The sequence below is a fragment of the Eschscholzia californica genome, unplaced genomic scaffold (genome assembly GCF_041429995.1).
Source record: "Eschscholzia californica isolate CP2 unplaced genomic scaffold, dmEscCali1.0.p SCAF_1, whole genome shotgun sequence".
Taxonomy (NCBI): domain Eukaryota; kingdom Viridiplantae; phylum Streptophyta; class Magnoliopsida; order Ranunculales; family Papaveraceae; genus Eschscholzia; species Eschscholzia californica.
The window spans coordinates 47,895,373-47,904,516 of record NW_028238198.1 but is presented as its reverse complement, the minus strand read 5'-3'; the positions used below and the strand labels follow the sequence as shown (position 1 = coordinate 47,904,516).

At 36.5% G+C, this 9,144-nt stretch overlaps 1 pseudogene across 1 annotated transcript; it reads right to left on the bottom strand.

Annotated features, from left to right (window-relative positions):
- Window positions 1-6,671: 6,671 nt before the first annotated feature.
- LOC147567271 (mitochondrial import inner membrane translocase subunit TIM17-2 pseudogene) lies at window positions 6,672-7,721 on the bottom strand (annotated as a pseudogene). The gene has a single exon (XR_015230730.1). The product of XR_015230730.1 is annotated as a mitochondrial import inner membrane translocase subunit TIM17-2 pseudogene (transcript).
- Window positions 7,722-9,144: the final 1,423 nt, after the last annotated feature.

Genomic DNA, 9,144 nt, shown 5'->3' with positions numbered 1-9,144 from the left:
TCTTGACTCCATGGATTCATGAGTCCAATTAATTTTTTCGTTTGTTTGGTAACTAATAGTAATTCTAAGATTTATTATTATTTGAGTTTTTTAAACGCTTCTTTAAACTTTTTTTTTTTTAAGAAACCCTGTTCTCAAAAATTTGTTTTCTCAAAACTGTTTTTTTTCAAATATCCCTCTGTTTTCTTCATAAACTTTTTCTTTTCCAAAAATCATTTTTCACGTTCATTTTTGAAAAAAAATCCTCTTTCTCGAGAAAACGTTTTTCTTTTACCCGGAAATCGTGTTTTTTCGATAACTGAATTTACAGAAAACTGTGTTTACGAAAATCATTTTTTTCCCGCAACCGTTTTTTTCCTTCGAAACGGTTTTGGAGGAAAAGAGGTTTGGGAGAAAAATAGTTTTCGGGTAAAATCAACTTTCAGTAAAAAAAACGATTTTTGGGAAAAACAGTTTTGGTGGAAAAACGATTTTCGGAAAAACAAAATTATTTAGGGAAAAATTGGGTTTTGGAAAAAAAAAACGGACCAAGAAATTTTGATTCCCACCAAATCTTATTTTTGGTACGTTCCTACTTAGGAATCCTGCAACCAAAGGCACCATAAAAGAAAAACTCAAGTATAAACCACATCATGTCTTGAGTTGGTGTAAATAACTCCTCGTTTTTTCTAAATAAATTCCATTTTGACCCCCTAGTTTGTTCTAACATAGTTAAAAATTTTTGTGAATTGACTCATATTTAAAAGGGGGTCAATTTTGAATTTACAAAATTATTTTTATGAAGACAATTGTGGAAACAAAAAAGCCATTAAAATTAATTGACGACGTTAAGGGAGCAACTTTGAATTAACGAAATAATTAGCCAAGAAAGAATCTGGTCACAAGTCTGTTTGGCAAAAATGTTTCTCATAAGTAAAAAAAAAGGTCAAAAAGTTAGTTTATAATGCAATTTACTTTTCTATTTTCTTTTTCTCATATAGATATTTGATTTCAATCAAATTTATTATAATTTTCATGATTACTCTTTCGAAAAAGGTGGTGGTGATATCGGTGACAGTGGTGGTGGTAGAGCCTTTGAAGTATGGTGATAGAAGTGGTGGTGGTTTTCATTTGATTAAGGTGCAGCTGTGGTGGTGGAGGTACAATGGTAGGGATACGGTGGTGGAGGTATGATGGTGGAGGTGGCGGCGGTGGTGGTGGAGGTGGCAGCGATGGTGATAGTGGAGGTATGGGATGGTGGTGGCGGGGGTATGATACTGGAGTTTTGAGATAGTGGTGGTGGATATATGGGGATAGTGTTGGTGGAGGTACGACGGAGGTGGTGGATATATGGGATGGTGTTGGTGGAGGAACGACTATGATGGAGGTATGGTGGTGGTGGTGGTATATTGGAGGTAGGTGATGTTGGTGGTGGATGTATAATTGTGGCGGTGGAGGTACGGTGGCGGTGAAGGTACGACGGTAGTGAAGGTACGATGGTGGTCGTGGTGGTGGTGGTGGAGGTATGATGGTGGTAGAAGTATGGTGGTGGTGGTACGGTAGTGGTGGAGGTGTGGTACTAGTTGAGATACCGTGGTGGTAGAAGTTTGAAGTGTGGTGGTAGTGGAGGTGTAAAGTGGTGGTACACCACGCTTTGGTGGAAATTTAGTTGTAGCGAAGGAACAGAAATAAACAAAGAAAAATTTGACTTATTTAAGTGGAAAAGTAAAAAAGTTAGTTTGGTAACGTGAAAATTTCCGACTTCAATTAAGTTAAAATTTGACTTTCTTTTCAAGTTAAAATTTTTAGCTTTTGACTTCAAAGTAAAGTAACTTATGTGCAACACATACATAAATTTTACTTGACGAATTTTTTTTCTTCGTCTACCTCCACTCCACCACCACAACTAAACTTTTACTATTCCATTGTACCTCCACCACCACCTCAACAACAATTGCACCTCCCCCACCACCATACCTCAACCACCACCACCACACCTTAACCACCACCTTTGCACCTCCACCTCCACCACCACCAACACCATACCTCCATCACTAACTCCACTACCATACACCTCCACCACACCACACCTCAACTGCAACCACCTTCGCACCTCCACCACCACCGTACCTTCACCACCACCACCGTACCTTCACCACCACCACTACCACCATCAAATCTCCATAATTACCACCTACATATCTTATTCACCACCATACCTCCGTCACTACCCGTCACATACCTTATCCACCACCACCACCATACGTCCGCCACCACCATTATATCTCAACCACCACACCACCACCACCATACTTCCACCACCGCCGTACTTCCACCACCATCACCACCACCGTACTTCTGCCACCATCACCATCATCATACCTCCACCCTACCATCATCATACCTCTACCTAACCATCACCATAGCTCTACCACCACAGCTGCCAGTGCCACCATCATTCTTGATGTAGGCGCATAACATGTGGGCCCACGTCCACGCGTGCCCTTTTCCTATTCGGCCATAATAGTAGTCCTAGTTAGTATAGGATTAGGAAGTTACTTTAATTTGATATTTCTTTATTTTGAAGTTTCTATGTTTTGAGTATTTTATTATTTTAGGAATCCTAGTTTGAGTCTATCTAGGAAAGTTTGTTATCCTATAAAAGGAGGTTTAGTCTACTTTATTATTCAGATTGAAGAGAAAACCAAATCAAAGTTTATAATTTATTAAGTTTATTCAGTTATTTTACCGTTCTTCGTTTACTTTATTTATCGTTTTTATATTTCCGCTGCGTCTACATCAAGTGGTATTCAGAGCCATCAAAATTCTGGAATTTTTTTTATTTCTCAAAAAAAAATATCTATGGATACATCTCCTCTTGAATGTTGGAAAAATTTTCCACGTTTATGTTGGGATCCAATTAGAGATACAATTCAATTTTATATGGATCGGAAGGATGAAAGAAAAATTCATCAAGTTTCTAAAATTCCACTCTTCGAAGGTCAATTCCATATAAATTTCTGGATTCAACGCATGGAAGATTGGTTCAGAAATCAAGAAGTTCATGACAATGATAAAGTTTTTTTGGTTGAACAACATATGTCCGAAAGAATTTATGAACAATTCAATGCAATGCAATGGAGACTCATTGACGAAGGAAAACAAATCATAGACGATTGGACGACGTTGAAAAGCATCCTCAGGTATGGTTTTCTTCCTCTCGATGAATGTTTGCCATGTGTAGAAACAAAAATTGAATTGAGAAGACAGTTCTCCGAAGTTACTTCAATCATTAAGATCAATGATATTGAAGGAGAAGTTCAAGGAAAAAGGAACAAAATTCTCTCAATGACCGAGGAAGAAGAAAGAAGTAAATTTTCTTCATCAAACCTAACTTCTATTCGTGATGTGAAGAAACCATGTTCGGACGAATTATTTGATGCATATGCAATTCCGGGAGAAGACATCCTTGTTTCGAATCATAAAATTTTTCCTACACCATATTCAATGTAAAATTCGTCATATTCACCATCACCTCCATCTTCTAATTCTAGTGCTACACGAAATATTTCCGCTACAAAACTGCAATTTTGTCATATATCGGCTAAGGTAGTATATGTGGGTTCTTTCATCGATTTAAAGGACGACGGGCGATGTCTAAATTTATTTGACGTTTATACGTTGGCATTGTTTTTGCGAGTATCTTGGCAATATATGATTCAACTTATAGTTGGTGGTATGGTCCAGATTTGTCTTCTACGGATTTTCAGCAAAATTTCGTGAAAAGTGGGAATTAAGGATAGGTATGGCGAAGTTCATCATATGCGGGTGCATCAAAAGGTTTTCTTTATTGAAAAGGTTCGGGACGAACCTTCTGGGGAACAGGGTGCTGATGCAGGCGCATAACATGTGGGCCCACGTCCACGCGTGCCCACATCCTATTCGGCCATAATAGTAGTCCTAGTTAGTATAGGATTAGGAAGTTACTTTAATTTGATATTTCTTTATTTTGAAGTTTCTATGTTTTGAGTATTTTATTATTTTAGGAATCCTAGTTTGAGTCTATTTAGGAAAGTTTGTTATCCTATAAAAGGAGGTCTAGTCTACTTTATTATTCAGATTGAAGAGAAAACCAAATCAAAGTTTATAGTTGATTAAGTTTATTCAGTTATTTTACCATTCTTCGTTTACTTTATTTATCGTTTTTATATTTCCGCTGCGTCTACATCAATTCCTCTACGACCACCATCATGGCTCAACCACCACCAAACCTCATAACTATGCCTTCAAGGCACCGCCACCACCACTACCACCAATATCACCACCACTTCGTATAAAAGAGTAATCGTGGAAATCACAAACAAATTCATTAAAATCAAGTATCTCTACGAGTAAAAGAAAATAAAATTATCAAAAGTAAATTGGATTACCAAACTAACTTTTTGACTTTTTTACTTCTAAGTAACATTTTTGCCAAATATACTTTTGAAATTTTTTTACTTTTTTAAAGTAAAATAACTTCTACTACAAGCAAAAGTACTTATACTTTTGGCTGCCAAACGGCACCTAAAAATATGAATTTTACAAAAAAAAGTCAATTTTTAACTTAAGTGAAGTCGGAAATTTTCGCGTTACCAAACTAATTTTTTTTTACTTTTCTACTTAAATAAATAAAAAAGTAACTTATTTTAGTATTGACAGACGACACTTTGATCAAATTTAGAAGTTTTAATTTTTTAAAAATAAACACAAAAATATAATTGGGGACATGTCAACTCTTGAGAGTCTTCCACATTATTGCAGTGAAATTGTGGCTTTCCTTTAGATGGGAAGATATCATCTCCTCCATTAAAGCAGTGAGTCTTGACATGTCAACCAACATTTGACTCTGGTATTGGTTGCAGACTTGCATATAGGGTTGGGTGTGAAAAAAAAGTGGGAATTGTTGATGAAGTTTACCGATACAATTCATGGCGTTTAATTGGTTGCCACCACCATTTAAGCTTCTAAAACCAGACCCAGAAACTGGGTAACAATTCATGGGGTAATATAATCATGAACCTGTAACAGACTATTATTTTTCCGTAAAACAGGGTAATGCTTGAAACATTGCAGAGAGACTGTTGATATATATATATATATATATAGAGAGAGAGAGAGAGAGAGAGATGACGAAAACATCTCTCCACACAAAACAGAAAAAACGATAGTATAATGATCGCATAGATGACGAAAACAAGTATATAGCATAACTTAAAAGAGCCATGCAACAATAAAAAAAACAAGCAACTACCGGATCAAGCATGGTATCAAACTCTAAGACGGTCACCAAAGAGATCATCCAATAATGGTCTATAGGAAGAGGGGGCTGCTTCTGCAGCTATAGCTACTGGTTCTTCCTCTCTCTCTCTCTCTCTCTCTCCACCCTTGACAAAGAAAGAATAAAAAGGAAAATCAATTTTAAGATTAAAACGAGAAGATATAAACATCTAAGCAATGCTGTGCTTGCGTCAATTATGCAACTTAACAGCTTATATGTATTTTGAATTTGGCATAATCAGTTCAGAGTGAAGGTGAAATTGGGGATGCACTTGGGGTTGCAGTCGGGTTGCAATTGGGTTTGAAAGGGGTTGCAATTGGGTTCGCAAGAGGTTGCATTGCATTCCGATGGATTTGTATTCTGGTTTGCACTGGGTTTTGCATTAGATTTGCACTCTGGTTTGCGGTGGAGTATAATAGTCAATTTTGGGTTGCACTGGGGGTGCATTCGAATATGTGAGGCCGAAACCAAACAACATTTTGGGTCGTCTTTCTAACCAAGACAGCCTGAAAATTGGGGCTCAGCTCAATTTCCTGTTACAAGAAAATCTAGTAGCTGCAAAACGCTCAATATTTTTATTTGTCAATAGGTAGAAAGTAAGACCAGATAGACTGGATTGGAGACCACACGCGCGCGCGCGCACACACACACACACGCACGCCCGCCCGCACGCACACACACACACACACACACACACATATATATATATAAGAAGTGTACAAGAGAATGGCTTCCAAATTCTGAATGGACTTAAAGATACAAAAACAATACTATACCTAAGATGATGGTTGTGCAGTATATCTGGTACCTGCCTATTACATATCAGTCAGACTAAAAGATTTCTATTGAAGTTCCTTTTTCACATCTATTTTTTTTTTCGGAGAAATTAGTGAGTGATATTGTTTATGTCTTTTGGTTGAAATGGTCCCATATCTCAAATCAACTACTTAGAAACCTAGAAGTAATCCGTTTATCGGTTTTTGTTTGCAACTAATTTAAACAAAATTGTAAACATAAAGATCAAACTCAAACTAGAACCAATCTTGTTAGAACAAAAACTAGTCATTTTACACGTTCCAATGGACAATGTCATGGTAATTTTAGAGGAGAAACACAAACGCTTTCCCTGTCTAAGGAAGGAATGAATAACATTTTTACTATTATAGAAGAGAAACCAAACACTTAATTTAACGAAAACCCCGTTTATATTCGAAGTGTCATCGTGTTGTATCACGTAATACACAGAATCGAAACCCTAGTTTAATAAGTTTGATTATAACACAAAGAGAAGAGAAACCAAACACTTAATTTAACAAAAACATTTGAAGTGTCATCGTGTTGTATCACATAATACACAGAATCGAAACCCTAGTTTAATAAGTTTGATTCATATTTAAGCTTATTAATCAGTAAATTACATAACCCAAAACCTGTCATTGACTATCAATCACTAAAAAGATAAATATTTATGTTCCATTGAGCTTCAAAACAGTGATTTTTAGCCATGAAGAGCAAAAAAGAAACAATTTTTAAATAACTTACCAGCAAACTCCAATTAGCCCATCTCTCACTTGTACTCGAATGACGGAATAGGAGTACTAGGCGAATCGAAACTCTCCAAGACCTCAGTCTTACTTCCACTCTTCTTCTCCTCTTTCCCACTTCCACCACCAAACATTCCCCCAAACCAAGATGAAGAAGAAGCTGATTTCTCCTCTTGTTGAATCATACCAACTTGTTGAGCTGCCGGATTTGGGTGATTTGGCAACTGCCCCATCGGAAACCCAGCAGGAACATTTTGTAACATAGGATCATCCACAGGTTGTTGAGGTACTAAAACCTTGTTCAACATAATTCCAGCTCCTTCAATTAGGGCAAGAAGACAACCACCCATTAAAGCAGATCTTGATGCAGAACCAAGACCAGCTCGCATCTGAAGAAACCCACCAGTTGCAGCACCAGCAAAGATTGAATTCCATGGATCTTCTTTCTGACGAACATAAACCATACTGCAATCAAAAACAGAAAAGAGACCACCCCAGACGGCGAAACTACCACCGATTCGAGGAGCGTTCATTCGAACAGCTTGGGTACCACCGATCAATCGTTCTCCTTTAGGAGAGTTGTAAATACCTTTTATGTAATGAAAAGCTGAACCACCAACTGCTCCCATTGCAAAGGCGCCACCCAAATCGTCAAGGATTCGATCTGGACATGGTTCTCTTGATGTTTCTGGAGTTCCCATGATTGATTATTAGGATTTGGTTTTGGATGATTGCTAGGGTTTATGCCTGGAGAGGAAGAGAGGAATGGAGAGGAGACGAAATGAGAAATGAGAAATGAGAAATGGAGAGGAGAGGAGAGAGAGAGGAACCCTAGGTCTTTTTATGGAGGAAGTGGGGATTAATAGTTTCTGGACACGTGCTCCAAAGATGTGTTATTTGTTAAGGTCTTTTTACTACATCTTTTTTGTTCCCGTCCTCCAAAAATCTCATAACTTGTGTTCTGGCACATAAACGTTCAAAACTTTTAAGGTTCAGAAATTTTAAAGTTTAAAATTTTAAAGGTCCGGAACATTAAAGTCGTTGGTTATTAAGTTTGAAAATCTTTTTATTAAAACTTTAAAAATCCTGAATTTTTTGTTAAAATCAAACTTATATTATTTTAAATCTAAGTCGTCCAAACTTACAACGAACGTTATATTATTTTAAGAGCTAAATTTTAAAGTATATTTTAGAATGAAAGCTCGGGACGTTCCTATATTATTAGCGTATAATTTTCAAATAAATAAAATTTAATTTTTATGTAGAAAGTATTATTTTAGAATTTAAGAAGAAAATAAAAATGTAGGCTTCCAAAATAAATACTAAACACATAGACTTATTCGACTCGCGTAAAAAGAAATAAAAGGAAAAAAATCGATTGTTTATATGTAAAATAATATTTTTATACGAGGTGGATGCTATGGAAACAGACAAATTAGATTAGGAGTTCGAGAGGGAAAAAAAATAGAGGTTTGAGATAAAGAGAAATCAACAACACTGAAGAGATAAGAAGAAAAAAAATATATTTATGTGAAGCGAGAATTTGGTCACACTTTTAGAATAATTGAGCTCCATCCAAAAATAACCCTAACAAGAAAGCCCCGCACCCCCTACCACACGGGATTGACAATAATTTTTAGGTACATCGAAAGTAGGAATTTCAAAGATCTACTTATTTAGGTGGATATTTGAATTTGACTAATTTATAAGTAAATTTATCTCGAAAAATCCCTAGGCCAGATCTTTAATTAAAAGTTCTTAATTTTTCATAAAAAATGAATAACGCGTTCTTTTAAAGTTCTTAAAAAAAGATCTGAACTAATAACACAAAACTTTAAAGTTCTTAAATAAAGGTCTGGACCAATAACACGGAACTTCGAAGCTCTTAAAAAAAGGTTGAAACCAATAACGCCAAACTTCAAAGGTCTTAAGAACTTTGAAGATCTGATAAAAGTTCTGAACGAATGACCACCCACTAAAAGAGAATTCATCGAAAATACAAGGGACAAACGTGTTTGAGATGAATCTCGAGGGAATTTTATAGACCCCCAATGTTTGTGTTAAAGGCGCCTCCTTTCTTTACAAACTTTCTCACAAATATGCCTTAGAGGAAGAGCCTTTAACTTCCCTGAATCTTGAGTAGAAGATAAAGCCCGATATCCCACAATTACCTGAAACCTATGAGGCCCGTGGAGGCCCGAAGCCCCCCGAGGTAACACATGTTCGACCATATAAACTTTTGTAGGTGATTGATTATAAGTAATTGGAGGCCTGGCTGAGCCTGAAATGGCCCGAATATAA